This window comes from Oenanthe melanoleuca, chromosome 2 (assembly GCF_029582105.1).
Source record: "Oenanthe melanoleuca isolate GR-GAL-2019-014 chromosome 2, OMel1.0, whole genome shotgun sequence".
NCBI classification, from domain to species: domain Eukaryota; kingdom Metazoa; phylum Chordata; class Aves; order Passeriformes; family Muscicapidae; genus Oenanthe; species Oenanthe melanoleuca.
In genome coordinates, this window is record NC_079335.1 from 107,370,177 (window position 1) to 107,389,591 (window position 19,415).

A 19,415-nucleotide genomic window follows, 5' to 3' on the forward strand; every position below is an offset into this window, starting at 1 on the left:
AGGTTAATGTTCATTTGCTTTATTTCCATCCTTTTATCATTTGTAGGTTGAGGACACTCTTGCTTATTTCTCCTTTTATTCTCTTCCAACGCAGAACAATTATCAAATAAAGTAAGTTCCAGATGGTGTTTTCCATCCTGTATTAACCCTATGGTTTTACAGTTGAACCCTGCAGTGTATTTCACTCGAAGTTGATACTTCTCCTTTTGTAGTGCCATGTCTGTAACCATTTCTGTGCTGCAAACCTTCAGTCTGCAGAAGACATCACATGGCTCCAGCCACGGTGCAGGAACATGTCTCACAGCCACATCCTTTCCAGAAACAACACCACTGAACTTCTTGAACTCTGAGGGCAACTATGAGATGTTGGAAAGGAGAAAGGCAGTAGGATTACCATTTGTAAGAGCAGTACTAGAACTGTTGCAGGAGCATGTGACATGGATGTCAAAACAGGCCCTGGTTGTGCTGTTCCTCCTAGTTCTCACAGACCTCACAAAACATGGTACAGATTCTCCACTGAGTGATTCTGGGCAGAAATGTGACAATTACTGGTAAATCCAATTCAGTCCTTCCACTGGGCTGGTGGCCTGCATGGATGCTTTTGTTGTGGAATAAAGGCGGCACTGTTTTTTCATTTGTTTTAAACTCATTTTAGCATGACATAAGCTAAACCAGAAAAATCCCTGTGTGTCAGAAAAAGAGGTTGACCCTGAGTGTTGCATTGGTGGGACAACAGCAGTTTGAGCTCACGCTGTGGCTTGCCATTGCTCTGCTCCTCTGTGTAAGCAGATCATTGAACCAGTGACAAGACCTGGTCCTGCTCAGCTGCACAGAACTTGACTGAGGTTAGGGGGTGGGCTTTTTTTTCCCTCCCTTCCTCACTTGTTGGAGCAAGTCCAGAGAAGGACCACTAAGATTATGAGAGGAACAGAGCACCTCTTGTATGAGAAAATGCTAAAATAATTGGGATTGTTCAGCCTGGAGATGAGAATAGTCTGGGGTGACCTTATTGTGGTCTTCTAGTACCTGAAGGGAGTTGGCAAGAAAGATGGAGAGAAACTTTATACCAAGGGCATGTAGTGATAGGACAGGGGGGATTTGGGTTAGAATTAGGATTAGATTAGAAACTAGTGAGAAATTCTTTAGTGTTAGGGTAGTGAAACACTGGAACACGTTGCCTAGAGAGGTCGTGGGTGCCCCATCTCTGGGATTGTTCAATGCTGGGTTGGATGGGGCTTGGAGCAACCTGATGTAGAGGAGGATGTCCCTGCTCATGGCAGAGGATCTTTTAGGTCTTGTCCTACCCAAACCATTCTATGATTAGCTGATGATAATGATACAGTGCAAAACCAAGAGGGGATGAGAGCAGCAAGCATTGTATCTCTGGAGATATTGGGGCAAGAATGTTAACACTCCTCTGCCATCTACGGGCACATCTCTAGGAGAAACAAGAAAGAGTAAACCTTTGTCTCTCAAAGCTGTTTTTCTTTTTGTCTTGCACTTCTACACTGTTGTCTTTTAATGACTTTATTCTTAGCACTAGTTCCCAGTGATGGAGCACTTCGCCTACACCTCTCTCCCCTAATTTTGCTCTTTCTTCATCAGCCTCTACCCTTGCATCAGGGATGCAAACCATGGAGTAGAACAGGAGGAAAAACTTGGTGGCGGTAAGGATGCTGGCACTTTGTTGTTTTCTTCACCAGAAGAACCTCCTGGGATATATCTGAGATACATCATGTACCATTTCTGTTACTTTGAGGGTCTTTAATGTTAAAAAAGCCATCCTCAGGCTGTATCTGCAGATCCCACTCTTCATTAAAATGGATAGCAGTGTTCACATGAAGTAACCTTTTCTCCAGTTGCTGCCTGTGCTGGAGCAGTGCCAGTCAGGTGGACATCCATCTCTGAATGCAGTTATGGTGACCCTGACCACCTTCCCATAGGAAAGCCAGCCCTGGTGGCTTCTGCACTGTGGCAGTTGCTGTGTAATTGCCTCATATTTGCAGAAGAACAGCTAGGGAGAGATGGATTTTGTTTCATGCAGTCCCAGGCCTTGTAGTCTGTTTTCCTAAGAAAGTGCAGCTCGTGCTGTCACACTGTGTTCCCACACCAGTGTGTGCATCCTTCACTGCCCATCCTGGTGACTGCTGAACACATTGGGCAACTCTTACCAAGCCTGCAGGCAGGTATTGATCTCTGAGACTGTGTGTTCCTGTGAATTCTAGGAAAGGTGCAGCTGGGGAAAAAATAAGTCTCAAGCATGGAAAGGCAGCAGTTTGAGTAAGCTGCTTTTAGATAGCAAAGACACTGCCCAGGAGAGAGAGAGGGGTCCAACTACATAAAAACTTCCAATAGGAGTTGGTTTGTCAGAAGTAAAGAGACACACAATCCATCAGAATCTGATTGCTAATGAAGCATTCACCCTTCAGTCATACCAAAATCCCTCAGCCACAAGATATGAATTCAATGGAAACAGGTTGTCTTAGGTTCAGTGCTTTGTATGGGCTTGTTTTTCTGTTAATCTCTCAGAAATAGTCCTTCTGCAACCAAAAATTCAGCTTGCCAGACAAGTTAACGATGTAAGGAGCAGCCTTGGCAGAAATTCTGCCTCAGAGCACATCTATTATTCACAGGGTTTGTGGAGTGCAGGGATATACAGAAGTCATGTCCTGCCGAGGCTCAGAATGTCTCAATGACAGACAGAAGGAGAATAACAATATTTTCTTCCAAGGCACATATGGCCCTGAGCATCTCTAGGGATGTACATTTGGTAGCTGATTGGAAACAGACTTATTTTATTTCTGCCTGCATAGAAAGCCTTTTTTTTTTTTTTTTTTTTTTTTTTTTTTTTTTTTTTGAGAAGCCATGAAAAAACTCCCCCAAAACTAAAAACATGTTTTCAGCAAGCTAGGACAGGTCCTCATTCCTTCCTTTCCACTCACAGGAGCATAATGAGTGGGCAGGGAGGTTCGTGCAGTGGAGATGTTGCAAAAACAGTTGTGAATTGGCCCTACTTGAATGACACGGGGTGCTGGAAAATAATGAGTTACAGGACTAATTGCAGCCAGCGGTCACTGATCTAGTTAATCACGACTGCTTTATACCAAGTGCTCCTCCGTCATTTTCACTCTACCAAGCATTCAAAAAAGCAGTAATGAAAAAATCCGTTTGGCTAGTGCGAGGGCGATGTGGCCACCAGGTGCCACTCTCGCTCCACGGGGAATACGAGGAGCCTGCAAGGCTGGGCAGCGCGGGCAGGAAAAGCCAAATCAGGCAGCCATCACTCATTGTGTGCGTCTCTGGATTTTCCTACCGGCTGTACGTAGCTGGGACAGCAGCTTCTCCCCATCCTCCAGTGAGGGGGATGCTGGAAAACCTGACTACCACTCACCCTTGTCTGCATTTGTTTGCCAGCGGTGTTTTTGCACAGGAAAGCAGGGATGTAGATGAAAAGCTGCTGCTTGAGATGGCTGCAGCCTCTTTGACCATCTCCTCATTTTGAAGTTGGTGCTTCCTCCAGCCCCCATCCTGATGAACACGCTGGGGTGTTGTTTAGCACCCAACAAAGATTTTGTAGTTTCTTTAAGTGCAAGGGCTGCCCCTTTAGTTTTGGCCATGGAATTCAAGCCTGAGGTTTCCACCAGTAGCCTTCCTGGTTTTGCTCATCTTGTGGGTACAGTTTTCATGTGCTAGGTATTTCCTGGTCCTCATGTTCACTCCTGGGTTAAGTCAATCCCTCCTGGAGCCACAGCCACTTCCAGTCTCTTGGGCCCCAAGTACACTGGAGAGAAGCAGATTTTCCTACCTACTTGCCACCATGAGAGCTGTTCCAAAGGCTAACTGGTGTTACCAGTGGCTCCAGGGGACAGCCTGTGATGGTGTGCCATAAGCAATAACATTTTTCAAGATAAAGGGGGTGGGAAAGCACAGTTTGCACTTCCACTCCTGATTTTTTTGTTTTGGTGATCTGGGCTGATGTTTTGAGTGCAGCAGTGTTTGAGATGCAAAGGTCTTCTAGAGCTTTTAGGGTCAGATGGGGCACCAAGTGTACTTCTGATATAACCCCAATCCACTCCAATAAGTCCTGCTTGTCTTGCTTCTATCTTTCTGCAGATCTACATTCTGTCCTGCCCTTAAATGACTCATTAGACTTGTTTTCTGAGGTAGCCTGTAACATGCCAATTCACTTCTCTAATCAGATCTCTTTCCATTTGAGTTCCCCATGGACTAAACAAGCCTGACATTGCCCTTCTTGTCTACTGGTTTATCCTTTATGTGTTTACCTTTTCTTTTCCTAGTTCATGAATAAAGATGTTAAATACAAGGTCACTGGGGGCTGCTGATTTCCAAACCCAGGAGCTAGTGATATTTCAAGATCAATTCCATTATGTGATTATGTTTCCCTTACTGAGTTTTCTCAGGGAAATAATTTGTCACAGAACAGCAGGCTCCAGCTTCCTGCAACCCTCTTAAATCAATCCCATCATATTGCAGAAACCTTATTTTAATATCTTCTATTGGAATTGTTTAATTGTTTACTTGAAGGAGCCTTCCTGATGTATTTAGTAGCAATCAGGTTTTAAATAGACTACTATTTTTAAACAAAAGAGCTAAAAATGCCACCCCCCCATCAGCAAAGAAACACCCAAAGAAATCCAGGTTTTCTTGAAAAATTATGAACTGAAAAATCTGTTGAGAACTGTCAGTCTCATGTTGATGCTGGCCAGCTCTTTGGGGTCCTTCAGGTAGTGAGTTTATGTATAGGAGTCCACAATATTTATATAATAGGAGTTTACAATATTTTATAGGGTGAAAAGTGGGGAATGCATGGAGACTTTTGCAAGCACATTTTCATGTTCTGATGTTCTCCCTGGAGAAAACTGGATCAGCTGATCTGCAGAAACCTTAAAAAAATAATCTGCTCTCTTATGTTTTACATGCATGTCCTGCAGAACCTATGCTTCTGTTAGGACAGAGTGATGTGTTTGTTGAACTCAAAGTGGTATTTCCTAGGGGGAAAAAAACAGTCTCTAGAAATCCAAGTCATTGGCTTGGGATCCTGCTTCATATCTGATGTGAAGGATTCATGTCAGGTTGGGAAAAAAGCAAGTATGCTGTGGCTTTTTCAACAATGTCCAACTGCAGCTGTTTGTACAAGAAGGAGAAGTTGCTGCTATTTCTAAAATAATGGTGTTTTGTTGGGCTTGGGGGCCCCTGTTATCTGCACACCTGTGCCAGTGATAAGGACTCTCTCCTGGCTGTGGCAGTTTTTGGTTAGCTAGAACATTTCACTCTAGACTGAACACTTTCTTTTTAGTACCTGGCATCAAAATCCTTCTACAGGCCAGCCTACTGATGTGTTTCAGTGTAGAGAACAATCATCGATAGAATTGTCTGCACCTGCAGACAGAGCTACCTGTTCTGCAGAGCAAGTTCTTCCTGCAGTGATGAACATGCCAGAGAGTTTAAAATGCAAAGCTATTGCTCAAATAATCACAATGGCTGATCAAAATTTTTACTTTGCTTTCACCTCTCACCTCTGTTCCCAAGAGAAGGGTGCTTGTGCAAATGAGAAAGCAAATACCTCTGACTGTTTTCTCCATCTAGTCCAGCTTGCCTCTTTGGAAAAAGTCTCTTTGCCCATTCTGAATCAGGAGTCATCTATGGAATTAGCCCTGGATGTCCTGCTCATTCAGAAACCTCTGATCTCATCTCCCACCCCTGTTCCCTGCTTTAACAAGCTGGTGAGCCCAATATGTGCCATGGGAGTGTTGGTTTTTCACACGTGGTCCCTCAGTGTGGTGAAAGGAAGGCAATAATGGAAAGAAATGCTCATGCCTCAGGGCTGGGGGAAATACAGTGCGCCAGCACTGGAAAGACACAGCCTGGCTGTTCTTTCTGGTTCTTGTATCATATGAAGGCAATACAGGGTTGTCAAAAGAATCTTTTTTGTCCAGGCAAAAACCTAGCTGTGATCACGTCATGGGGAAAAAACCGCAGTGACTGTAACTCCTGGAAGGACAAACAAGCATTGCCTGTAAAACAAACAAACAAACAAACAAAAACCAAACAAAACCAAAACCTGGTGCCTTTAAATGACCAGCTGTGCATCCCGTGATTCCTTGGTCTATAGGGTTAAATGCCTCTTCTAAAGCAGCGCTTTCCCTCATCTATTCTGAATTAACTGCAGCCATTGTTCTTTGCTCTCTTGAGGGCTGTACCTATTCCTAGAGCTAATTCAAATTAGCTGTCCCAATTAATTAAAGCATCTTAATTAATGGAAAAGTACAGAATCTTTATCAGATGCTCCTTGGCTGGAACACAGCCTAAGATACCACAGCTGAGCAGAAGAGAGACGTTTTCTTTTATGCTTTAAATAGCTTACCAATATGAAAATGTGGTTATAACCAAATTCTTATGAGAATGAAGTTGTTTTCCCACAGCTATTACCAAAACATGGATTGTTACTCCATTTCCACTCAAACTCCACTGCAGGCAGAGTGGTGTTGCCCAAGGAAGAGCTGGTTTTGTGTGGGATGACTTGCAAGCAAAGACATAAGCAGGGCAGAGTGTGAAAACACTCTTACTCACTTCCCTGTGAGTGGAGAGAGGGGGTGACACATTGGAAGTGGTTGGTATTCTCCCCCTCTGCCCTCCCAGCCCTGTGGACATGGGTTGGGCCAAAGATGGCAAAGAGGAGGGCAGGGAAGAGCCATGGTTCCCCTTGCTCAGACATCCTCTCCAGGCACAGGCTGTGATAGCCATTGGAGCCATCCAAACAATCCCACCTGAGCCCTGCAGCTGCATGGGCCAGACAGCAGAAGCCACAAGCTGACCTTCCAGCAGGACACACACAGTTTTGCCTCCTCATGGAGACAATATTCTTCTCTTGCTGTTTCCAAATTTGCCAACTGAACAGAAGAATTTTATTTGGTCGCTAACTTCCTTCTGTTCAGGTTTCCTGGGAGTTTCTCCATTCCTGACTGGTGCTTGCAGCTTCTCTGCTGCTCAGGGTCATCTGGCTCCCAGCAGAAATGGGTCTGAGCAGCAAAGGATGCAGGGGTTGAAACCCCCAGGAGTTCCCTCTGAACAGCAGTAGCAAAAAAGAGAAGCATTTTATAAGTACTCACCAGTACGAGAAATAAGCAGTACAATTTTTAGAGGACACATTAAAACAAGCAAGGTAGTTACTATGCAGTTTAATTAGCTCAGAATTTAATCAACCTTGCAATTGAGAAAAAAGATCAGAGTCTGTCTTTTTCTAAATTAGGCAGTACAAAATTTCTCAGTGCCTGTCCTGGAACATCAAGTAGGTAAATCTATGTACCTTTTATCTCTCAAGCATGTGACACAATCATCCCTTTTATTCCCCATTCCACCAGTGACCCCAGTGATCCACTGGATCATTTGAAACAGTTGGTAATAAGCAAGAGTGATTATGAAGCCCCCTAAGTTGCAGTTTGTTCAATACTTTTCCCAGCACTTATTTTTTTCTGCTGCCACAGATAAAAATGTACTTGGCTGATCAGGACAAGAGAATCCCATTTTTATTCCTGCAATGTTTGCAGGAGAATGTCCCATCCATTCTGGTTTAGAGAGGGAGAGGGATGAGAAGCATTCCCCTGGTGAACACTTTGCTGTGCAAAGGCCATACAAGATGAATAGGTTTTGGTCTGTTTTATCCACAAAGCAGATAATTTCTTTCATTCTTCTTCGAGATGTTTTGAGCTTCTTTATTCTTGTCTCAGACCAGATCCCTTTCTTCCAGCTTGCCTTCATTTTTTCTTTCCTGTATTGGCTTTTACTGAGACTGAGAAACTGTCTGATAGTCAGCTGGTGCCCCACTCTGGTGCATCAGGAAAAGAGAGAGAGGATTTTTCCAAATAGCTAAAGATATTGTGTTTTGCTGTATTGGATACAAGTTCCTGGAAGGTAGGAACACAACTGCACTAAGTTGTAGGTCCAGCTACCCTAATGGATAGCTAGGCAAGAGGAGTGCACTGAATGAACCCCAGGGACACAAGAATAGAGCTAAGTTAGAATGCAGAGGTAGCTGGAGCTGCTCTGAATTAAAAAAAAAAAAAAAAACACTAGCTGATGAGGATCATTAATGTAAGGATCAGAAAGTTGTAAATAGAAGCAAAGTGGACTTTAGCAAAATGTTAAGAAGAGTGAGTATATTGAAGGATGAAATAATCGAGTCAAAGATGATTCAATCCAAGAGAGCTGTGTGCAGTACTCAGCTTGTCAGTATCTGCTTCTCAGTATTGGTCATCATTTAAGGTATCTGTAGCTGTACTATGCTAATATGTGTTAATAAGTTAATATGTACAGCCACTACAATGAAGATTTATGGGCCATGCATAGAATCAAGCTCACCACTGTCTTAGGAGCCCAGCTAAAAAAACACAGGTAAGGATACCAAATGGACACAGGAAAATATATATATCTGTGAAGAATAGACATTATATATATATATATATATATATATATATATATATATATATATATATATATATAAATGTGTGTGTGCATGTGTGCATATATGTATGAGATATACATGAACTAGTATCTTATATTTCCAAGAAGTGTTGAGTGTTGCCTTGTCTCAAGACCAAGCCAAACAAGCATAGCCACCCAGAATTAGTCAGCCTTTGTGAAGGAGGAACAGGCAATCTCCTTTTCTCAGACTCTTCCCAGGAAGAGGTAATGTTATTTTCTCTCAATGAATTGTTAGAAGCTCCTTTTACCATGCTGGATTATTTAAAACTTGCTCAATTTTGCAGTGGGTTCCCTGGAATTAATATTTTAAGTGCTCCCGTAGTGAGCATTAACAAAATTTGGGAGAAGTCATTTCTGCCTTGTTGGATATTGATTTCTGTCCAATAAGTAAGCATTTTAACTGGGTTACAAAGTGTTCTTCTCTAAGATGCTTAAAATAGGACCAAAGAACCATTATGATATAAACTAATCTGCTGGACATCAAATTCAGAGATGATCCTGAAATTGTTTAGGCATCGATCCTTTGTTATCCTCTCCTGTGGAGCATATTGCTTAATTCTGTTACTATTGAACTGCTGTCAGAAGGAAATTTCAGTGACCAGCAGCAGTACAGAAAATTTAAAATTTAGCTGCTTTTCTTTTTTCTTTTCTACAGAAGACTTTGGTCTTTTCACTATTTTAACAGTAGGGGTGTGTAATCAGAGAAATTGCAACTTTTGTGTATTTTTTCTGCACCTCAATGGAACAAGGTTATTACTTGTGGCTACTAAGCCAGTCAGGCATGAGAGAATGGATGTTTCAAATGTGTCACAGTACTACTCTCACAACTGTAAAAAAGACATCAAAATAAGGATATCAGGAAATTACCTAGTCCCATAGAATTGGTCCATGCAAAAATAAGGAAAAACTGGGACCCTTCTTCCCCTTCTAAGTTCATTCCTATTTTTTACTACTTCTGAGAGCCTAGGATGAGAGGAAAAATCCATAGCATGTGCAGTGTGGGCCTTAGCCAAAACCCATAGAAATCAATTGGAAAATATCTTTCTTGGGAGATGGACTAAGCTTGGTATTAATCACTGCTGCCAAATCTTAAGTAGTTGTCTCTGTGCTAATGCAATGTTGTATTGCATAACAGGCCCTGTTCTGATTCAAATCTTCTCTTTCTTCCTGGAAGGGGTAGGTTTTATATTTTGCTGGCATGAAGTTAACAGAAGCTTCCAAGAGCTGTGGGAAAATGTTCTGGGATCCTTTTTGTATCTGAATGTGGTCTCATGAGTTTCTCAGTATTTGTGCATCTGAGAGCAGCTTTGACCAGGTGAGTTAGAACCCACCAGTGGTTCAATGCAAGATGTGGCAGATCTTCCACCTGTTGGGAACATAAAAAAGTATTTTTTTTCCAAACTGACCCAAACACCTCAGTCTAAATAACATTCTAAAACCAGCAAGGAAACTACCTGGAAAGAAGCAAATTCTTTGTGTTTCTTAGCTTGACTCACTATCCTATCTGTGTTTGTTCTTCCCCCCTTGAATGTATTAAGCTTTTTTCTCCCCCCATTTCCATCCCAAGCCTGGCAGGTCACAATGCAGGCAGTGTTGTGGAAAGCTTGGCTGTATTCTAAGGAAGCTGGAGTTACCATTTTAAAACTCTTCCAATTCATGAAGACTGTGAAGAGGCACAGCTCTATCCTGGCTGCATGTAGTATCATACTCAACGTCTAGATAAGCTAATGCATTCATAAAAAGACCCTGGGAAGAAATGCTTGTATTTTTTAGGAGACAAAAATTGTTCACTCTTTTAAAAATAGGTGTTTTTTCCTCTTTTCTCAGACCATGTTATATTGCCTTTCAGGGTGGGATTAGCTGGCAAAACCAGCCTAACCCAAGAGCCTTGACCACAAAATCTGGGAAGGAAATGAGGTTTTACCATAGTTATTTCCTTGCTAGCTGTATCCAGAGACAAGGTACTCTGGTGAAACCTTTACTGTCCTCACTCATCCGGTGATGAAGAGTAGAAGTCCAGACCTAGCATAGAAAATAGGTAACTCCCACACATTTATCTCCTGATGAAGAGCACAGCCATTAACTAGTCCCTGTGGCTTCTAGATTGTGCATGGCAAACAGGCACATCCTCCTCAGAGCATGTCATCCTCCTCAGAAATGACAGCCACAGAAAACAGAGAGGAAAATACAGAGGAGTAAGTCTTAGTTCCTGTTTGTCTCCAGGAGGGAAGAGCCTAACTTTGTGTCACAGAGAAACACCTTGTTCCATTCAGGATGTCCTTCTTTCCTCCAAATGGGTATCAAGGTATTTTTTGGAAACTGGTAAAGGAAAATCACCCTTTGAAGCTAAGCAGATGGCAGGTGTTTTATCCTTTTTGTCAAAAATAATGTCTGTTAAAAGCTCTCTTCCATGGCATGAGAGACCCAGATACAGTTATTGTCTCCTTCAGTGAGGACACAGACACTTTCCATTTCCCACAACAATGTTGGGACCAGCAGGCAATTAACTATTGTGAGGGGAGGGCCAGGGAAGCACTTTCAGTCTTTCCTGTTGAACTCAGCCCATTCTTGCATTTTCACCATTGTGTCTGTGGACTGATTTAATGTCATTTTTGCTGAAAAGGATATTTTTGATTCAAAAAATGCCAACCTTATTGATAAATTTTCACCTCCTAGCAGCAGACTAATTTTTTAAAATCACTTTTAGGTGAAGAGGTTTTTAAAAGTCTCTGCAGAAAGCAGAGTCAGTAATGAAATGTTCATTTTATGAAGAGATCTTGATGTCATTTTTATTACGAGTGAAAAGAATAAATGAGACTCTTTCGAGTGGAATGATTGTCTCATTTCCAGCCTTAGGGAGAGAGTGTATCCAGAAGCAGCTTTAACTATCAGTAAAGAAAAAAGATTTACATGAATTTGTTGCATAAACTAATTAGTTCACACAGTTACCTTCTGTGTATGAAAAAAATCTGCAAAGAATGGGAGAATTTTGTCAGTGAGGTTTATATTTGTAAAATTTATGACTAGTAGAGTTGAATCAGTATAGAATTTGACTTCAATAGAATGAATATCCCATGGTCTAAACAGACCCGTTTTTCAGTGGGCTGTCAGTTCCTAGAAATCAACTGCATTTGCTCTGGAAACAGGGATAACGGTAAACAACTCTAACAGGAGCTTTAGAAAATATAACATTCTTTCATGTTTGGGTTTTTTGTTTCATGTACCCAGATCTAAATGAGGCAAAATTGCTACTGATTTGGAAAGTGTATTGGGATGTCTCCAGGTAAAAGGGATGAGACAGGTTGGGAAGTGGAGTGAAAACAGCTGAAATAACTGAGAGCAATGAATTTTGCTGTGCATGTTCTGTCATTTTTGTGTTATAGAAGTATGAGGTGCTTATTGAGAGCTGCTTCTCATAATACCATGTTTCCATGCCCTTGGCAGCAGTACAGAGGTCATATCTTCACAGAACAATTATTTGGTGATCTGTCTGATGTGCTGGGCACAAACATGCTTTTCTTTGCCCTGGGCATGCTGTACTACTTCTATTCCCACTTGCTTCTTCTATAAACATGTGTATTGTGTCAGCAATGCAGATCTGCCACTGGCCTCATTTCTGCAAGCTGCCTCTGACTCAATGTATTTCACTGGGAGCCTGTTGATTCAGGAGAGCACTTCTCATTTGAACAGTGCCTTAGTTTCCAGTCTGTCATCTATGGTGAATAGTGACATGATTACTGAGGGCACACATGACAGCAGTAGGTGTCTTGTTTCTTAATATCCAACCTTTCCCAGGTGACAGCAGCAAGCTTCTTTTCTGAAGGAGATCAGAATGGAAACATTGTGGGTTTGCTTGAATGTTTGAACTTTCTATGGGTTTTTTTGTTTGCTACTAGGATGAGGTAGCATTAACAGTCTAGTTCTCCTGCTAGATTTTTCTTATAACTGTATTCAGGAATGGATGCAGTTTCCTCATAAGATCAGGTTGTTCTAAAAGTCTGAAAAGTCATGCAAATGTATATAATTTAATGCAGAGGTGAATCTTAGTTTCTCAGAGTGTATAGGCTGAGACTTTAACTCTTGTTGGTTGTTGAATTTCGACCCTGGGAGCCCCTAATTCACACAGTTTTCTCATGTGTTTGATAGTCCAAAAGTCTCACAAAGTTATACCTCATGTGAATTAAAGGCTGCTAGAAACATGAAGGAGTGGTCAGAGGCAGCTGCAGGTGGTGGCATGTGGGTCACAGATCAGGCCTAGGAAAAGGGCTGACAGACTCCTAAAAAGATGTGAAGTTTGAAATTCACGTTTGGGTCAGAAAGCTCTGCCCAGGTATGGCTGTAAAAGTGATCTATGTAATTAAACTGATTATGAGACAGTTTAGTACTGATGAAATCCAGCTTGTGCAGGGAGCCAGCAAAAGGCCTCTGTACCCCATCACACTCCAGTTAAGCTCTTTTTGCTGCTGTGTACACCCCATGAAAAGACATTTCACACATAGCAAAGGCCACATACAAACACTCAGATTTTGTCTGTGATACTGTTGGAGTCCAGTGTTCTCTGACCAGGCTCCTTCAGATAATCCATGAGGGATGTATAAAGTTCAATATCCAATTATTAGGGTACAGACTTTTCTAGTCTTACTTGGGCTTTCACAAACAGACTTAAGAACTTAAAGCAGTGACATTTATAGCAATTCATGTTTTCATTTTTCATCTGTACACTGAAACTAATAACCCTATTACAAGCAGCAGGCAAACATGAATATACCCTAAAAAAACAGTTATAAAATTGGATAAGCATCCAAGTTTATGAAAGAATTAAGCATGTCTCAGATAATTTTAAAAAATAAATTTTTGGACATGTTCCTCTGTGCAAGTCTGGAGCTTGCTAAGAGTGCCAAACTGATTAAACCAGATCCCTTCTGGCATTCCAGCTCCATTTGAACCTTTAAGAAACAGGCAGGCACTTTGTGGATTTGCCTGCTGCACAAGCATTTGCTCAAAAAGCCATCAAATGCATTCAGGAGCAGAGAGGTCCATGAGGTGCTATTAGACCAAATATAACATCTGGTTCAAGGAGTCTCTAAGGCCTGAGATGGCAGAAACTGAGAGGGTATTTCAGAGGAATTATCCACATGTGGTAGCCCTGTCCCAACAGCCTTCTCATCGACATCTGCTCCTACTGATGCTTAAAAAGAAGGCACATCCACCTTCTGTCTGATCTTGTACATCTGTTAGTTCTTTTGTATCAGTCTTGGAAAGTGGCATTAAATTACTTGTATTGAAGAAAGAGAAGCAAACTGAAAAATGCAGTATTAAAGTAGGCAGAGGCACATCACTAAAATACAGCTAACCTTGCTCAGCAGATAGAAGTCAAAATGAAAATGCCTGTCTGGCAGCCTCCCACATGTAAACCTTGCATATACAGGTTTATGTAAAAAGCTGTATATATAGAGTGCAAAATGAATCTAATCTGTTCTTGGCAAATAAAACAGATTGGAAACCATAGAGAAGTGGTTTGTTTTGCTGTGGGTGATAATTGCTTGCACTGATGTGAAGTGACCCCAGGGAGGGCAGCTTTTGTGCTCGTGGATCTTAATCGAAGTCAGCTGGACTAAAAGCATGTGTGGTTTTATGGAGCCCAGTTTCAGCTTTATGATGATTAAAGTATTTTGTCACAGTTCTATCCTGTACCCTGGCCAAATGAGGGCTCCACTGTTCTTGGCACCATGCCTCTGCCACTTCAGAGATAATCCCTCCCTCAGAGAGCTCTCTGGATGGACCATGACTGGGGGAAGATCAGAGAAGAGTATCCTGTCTGCTGGCACAGATTATTCACTGGATGCATATGCTTTTTTAAGGAAAGGTTTTTTTTTTTGGTCCTGAATTTATTAAAAGGAATCAGCTACCACTGGTAGGTAGGAACACTTTGGAGAGAGATCTTACATGTGTGAGTCATTTGAGGAGGAAAACCAGAACAGCAAAACCAGCGGAAAGAGCTGAAGAAACCTGAGTGAAGAGCAAAGCAAGACAGACAAGATAGTGCAGGATGACTGCCATGCTGAGGGGCCAAGCAGTGGGTTTGGCTTTGCAGGAGGAATGGTGGGACAGGATACCATGACTGGGGGAGGCAAAGAAACAAGGACCTGGGTAAACTGGCATCAACTTTCAAAGCATCCATAGGAAATTATCACCCTTCTTATTTTGTGCTTATGGGACTGATATGGGCAAGCAAGTAACTTCAGTGTTTGACAGAGACAGGACTCCCATGAGGGGCTGGCCAATGCAGCAGCTGCCTTTACTGAGCATGCACAACAAATCCTGAGGCTGGCAGGGCTGACTGCTCAGGACCCCCATAACAGACTCGAGTTGCAGGCAGGACCTCCATCATTCAGATGTTCGATTGTTTCTGGCACTCACTTTCACCCGGGGCTGAGTCAAGGCACAAACCCACCTGAGGCACTCCTGGGAGGTTCACAAGGCCATCAGTCAATGCTACAATGGTGTGTGTGTGATTTGCCCTCCTGCAGGTCATAAACACTCAGCACCAAAATGGAGACAAAAGGAATGAAAAGACAGAAAAATTCACAGATATACCAAAACCTGGATGCATTTTTCATGTCAGGTGCAAGATTTACTATTACTACCATGAACTCGAGACATGATACTGTACTTGTGGCTGCAAAAGTGAATGAAGATGATGAAACACACACAGTCAAGGTTGGAGGAACATCCCAATCAATGTGCACTTCATGCCCTCCACCAAACCCGGCCTTGCACTCCGTTTAGCAAGAAGTTCTTTCCCCCATACTGGATAAGAAAAAAGCTTTTCACTCTGTTGGAATCAAACCAGGCATTTAATTAAGTGTCTCTGTATTTGTGCAGTTAGTGAGAAAACAAGCTGTTTAGTGCAGGCTATTTTTGAGCAGGAACTACATAAGGGTGAGTCTGCAAATTAGGAATGGTTGTTAGAATCTCTATTATAGGGATCATTCCACTCTTCCATGTGCTGCTTGTTTTCTCTCACAGGCTTCTTGTTCCATGCAACTGACTTTAATAGCTACAGTTGCATTTTTGAGCCTTTGAATGGTCTCAAGAAACTGCAGTTTAATGTTGGTGAATGGAAAGTGAAAAAAGAATTTGTTATATTAGCTCAGAGTTAGGGAAACAAAACAACAAGTGAATAACAGTACTGGCAGGTGAGCTTGGAAAGAGCTGTAATAGAACTGTTTTCATGCACAGATTACTCAAAGAGATAACCTGATGTGTATGGAGTTGCAATGGAAAGGATTCTATGTAAGATTTTAGAATTATTCAGCTGATTTGATCCATTCCTGGAAGAGCACAAAACCGTGATAGATGTTGCTGCAAGGACTACTTAATACTTTTTGAAAACATAAGGGATGAGTCTCTTCTCCTGAACCACCAATTTATCAGCAATTACTTCTGAGCTATGGAAACGTTGATTTAGAGTTGTTAACTGCACAGAAACTCAACTGTGTTGAGCAGTTTTTCACACAGCAATTATTAAAGGATTAAATCCTAAGGAGTAGTTTCTGTAAATTTATCCCCATTCACTGGAGGTGGTGCATGTCTTTGAGTCCAATAGTGAATTTCTTGTAAGAGAGTGGTATTTCTTTATCAGATTCCTGTGTCTGGTTTTATGAAAATGGGACATATATGTCAAGACATAACATATAAATTCACAGGCATGGCTAAAAAAACAAAAAGGTACAAGTTTGCTGAAAAGCTCCATGAGCTTGGCTTGCAGGGAGGAAAGGAACGGGAGCAGCCACTGCTCTCCTGGAAAGCACCACTCCTTTCAGCAGCACAGCACGGCTGGCACACACCCTCTCCTGCTGCAGCAGCTCGTTTGGCTGGCTGAAACTCAGGCATAGCAAAACAGACAAAGGGGCTGTCTTTTTCTGCTGCCCCAGCAATCTGCTGCCCTAATTACGTGCCTACAACTTGTGCTGGCTCACAACCATGTGATGAATGCTGTTCCTGAGGGTTTTTAATTGGCTGAAGCAGCTCTTGATTCTTAGGGCAAGAGAGGAAAGGTATAAAGCTCTAAGCCTCAGAAAGGGAAATAAATAAATTAGATAGTATTTTGTTTCAGCCTCAGAATGAAATTTTTATTTGTTTCCAGGCCTCTCAAGATGATGTGGACCAGAAAATTGTTACTACAATACAGAATCATAAATATAAGGCAGAAGATTCAGAAACTAAATCTAAGACACATCATTAGCTTTAGGGCTCCAGTAAAGGAATAAAAGTATAAACCAACAAATAGCTGTCTAAGGTATTTCAAAGAAGTTATCAGTGAAATGCTGAAAGAGACAAGGCAAGGTCTTTATCCAGCCATTACTCAAAAAAATGAGAATATCTCCTGAGCAATGTATAAGAATGTATGAACACTGCACAGACTGAATTTCTCATGCCATGGCTATGAATTTACTTTATGGGGGTGTGGTGGTGGTGTTTGTCAGTAATGACAGAAAACTATAGGGCAGCAGATTCTTCAAGTCTATTAAAATCAGTTTTGCAATGGTGTAAAACAAAAAAACTGCATTAATGATGAAAAGAATTGCATCTAACATTCCTCTAAATGTAGTCCACATGTGGTTTGTGACTTCCTTTCTTGAAAGCCTGGAGAGCTATCTTCCTAAATTTGACAATTCACATGGCATGCTGCTATAATCATAGACTCACTCAGGTTGGAAACACCTGGAAACATTGAGTCCTACTGTTAACATCCACCACTAAACCATATCCCTAAGCACCACATCTACAGGTTTTTAAAACCCTCCAGGGTTGGCAACTTAACCATTTCCCTGCACAGCCTGTTACAGTGCATCACAGCCCCTTCAATGAGGGAATTTTTCCTGTTATCCAATCTAAACCTCCCTGACACGGCTTGAGATAATTTCCTCTCATCCTATCACTTGTTCCTTGGGAGAAGTGACCAACTCCCACCTGGCTATTTCCTCCTTCCATGTGCATTGGATGCATAATATGTAGAATGTTTGTCTGAAACAAATAGAAGAAGTGCTTTTTGCCTTGGAATTACATGTCAGTCACAAAAAAGGCCTAAATTTAATGTCCTGGCTCATGCTGGCCCAGAGGGCTCCAAATTCTTTAGACAGCTCTGTCTGCATTGCCCTTTGTCACAGCTGATCCTGAGGTGAAGAGGTGAACATGGAGGTCTTTGAGAGAAGAAAATGTGAATGAAGGCTCTTAGTCAACACTGAGGAAAAGTCCCAAGAGGAAAGTATCCAGGAAGATCGATGGAAGAGATGAGCTGAGCTGAAGGGCTTCAACCAGTGTGTAGAAGGGCATCACACCAACCTGCTGACAACACAAATGGTGGAAAAGGCTGTGCAAAAAGCAACACAAATGGTGCAAAAAGCTTAGGATGAAGAGGAGAAGCCTTCTCTTTGCTGGACCTTGCAAAGAATGCACAAAAATGAGGGATGGATCTTCTCTTATTGCAGCTATCAGTATCTTCTTACCTCCATTTTTTACATCAAGATTTCTCCCCATCTCACCCTCTGCTGTCTCGTCAAAGGATATTTTGAGGCCTCTTGATATTCCAGCATCCAATTCTGGATGAGCATTACACAAGAACAGATGCAGTTCCATGGTGTCTTGGGATGCACAATCATCCATCCCCTCTCCTGATGTTGCTGCTCTCACTCCATAGGGAAATGGAGCAGTATCTGCTCTGGGTCCTGTGTAAATACAATACCATAAATGCATTGCAGGAATGTGTCTGTAACAAATGCCTTATTAATATCCATAATGTTTTAGTTTCTGAAGACTTGCTATTGATCATAGACACTGGTCATTGTGTTTTACTCCACATATTCATGCTCAATGGCAGCAAAAGCAATACATTTTTCCTTGAGACTGTTGGCAAACCAGCTCATTTGTCATTTTTAAATGGACACCTGGAGTAGATTCTGTCCAAGCAAAGCAAATCAATACAGTTAGTTACACTAAGTGCATCTGAACAAGGATATTTGAATGGGGAGAAGGAAAAGGTGCTGCAGCAAAGAAAATGATGGGGAGGAGAGGTATGTGTGCAGCAGGCTGGGAAAACAGCACCCAGCTCAATCTATGCCTTGGGAGTGAGGAGGGGATGGAGGATCAGGAGGACTTTAAAAGGGTGGACCAGGCTGAGGAAGAGACTGAAGAAAAGCCAAAGAAGAAGGCTTAGGAAAACAAGAAGATGAAGTAGTGGACCTAAGGTGGGTCCCCTGGGTTGAAGCAGAACCAGTGAAACAGCCACTGGGCATGCCTGGAGGGGAATCTTGTTTCTAGTCCATTAGATTTTGGAGCAGTGTCCTGGACTTCAAACCAGCTGGGGGATTTTACAGCCCACACCACTTATGCTGCTACCATGATTTTAGCCTGGCAATAATAGTCACAAGAAAAACAGCTCGTGTAACAGCCCAGCTCCTGGAAATGGTGCAGAAAGAAAACAATTTTGTATGTCTATTTTTATAGAAGTAGATGATATAGAAGGGAGGTTTGCTGTCTTTGCAAGCATTACATTTTAGTCACTGGTGAAGAACTGGTTGATATTTTTTCTATTTCAAAATATTCATGTTTGATTGTATAAAAATAATAAGCTTTTCCATGGGGTAAGCAATCCAGATCACTTGTCATTTTAAATGGACTCCTGAGCAGATTTGGGTGACAGACCAACGCAGTCAGTTGGACCAGGGGCCTTAAATACATTTGGATGGGAGAAGAAAAATACGCCACATGAATGGAAATAATACAAAAGAAATAAATTACATGCAACAGACAGGCAATCAGGAGGGATGGGAGGCTTTGTCTTCATGTGCTAGAAATAACTGAACTGATCTCCCAAGATCATCATTAAATCAACTTTAATAATGTGTTGT